Source organism: Etheostoma spectabile, chromosome 9 (assembly GCF_008692095.1).
Source record: "Etheostoma spectabile isolate EspeVRDwgs_2016 chromosome 9, UIUC_Espe_1.0, whole genome shotgun sequence".
NCBI lineage: Eukaryota > Metazoa > Chordata > Actinopteri > Perciformes > Percidae > Etheostoma > Etheostoma spectabile.
Genome location: NC_045741.1, coordinates 437,307 through 437,860, shown reverse-complemented (window position 1 = coordinate 437,860; position 554 = coordinate 437,307). Strand labels below are relative to the sequence as shown.

At 46.4% G+C, this 554-nt stretch overlaps 1 protein-coding gene across 1 annotated transcript in view; it reads right to left on the bottom strand.

Annotated features, from left to right (window-relative positions):
- Positions 1-554, bottom strand: part of slc1a7b (solute carrier family 1 member 7b) — a 158,318-nt gene that overhangs the window by 6,109 nt on the left and 151,655 nt on the right. The gene's annotated exons all lie outside the window — the stretch shown is intronic.

Below are 554 nucleotides of genomic sequence, written 5' to 3'. Positions count from 1 at the left end.
GTGCAACTGCTTAAATAATATGCTAAAATCTATGCTAAATGTAAATAAACCAATTGTGCAGGTTGCACTTAGTGCAGTAGTGTGATGCCAGTACCAATGATGACTTGTTAAAAAGTGTTATTGTTATAGGAATGATTTTCTGTAGCGGTCCGTGCAGCATCGAAGCTGTCGGAGTCTCTTTGAGAAGCTGCTCCTCTGTTGGACCAGTGTGGGGTGGAGAGGGTGGTCAGGGTTATCCATGATAGATAACAGTTTGTTCAGTGACCTCCTCTCCACCACAGCTTTAAATGTTTCCTGTTTGCAGCCGATCACGGAGCCAGCCTTCCTGATCAGTTTGTTCAGTCTGTTTGTGTCGCTGGCTCCGATGCTGCTTCCCCAGCAGATGGCGGGGGGGAACAGAGCGCTGTCCACAACAAACTGGTAGAAGATCTCCAACATTCTGCTGCACACGTTGAAAGATCTCAGCTTCCTCAGGAAATAGAGTCTGCTCATCACCTTCTTGTAAACAGTTGATCTTCCATTTCAACCTGCTGTCGATGTTGACACCCAGGTAT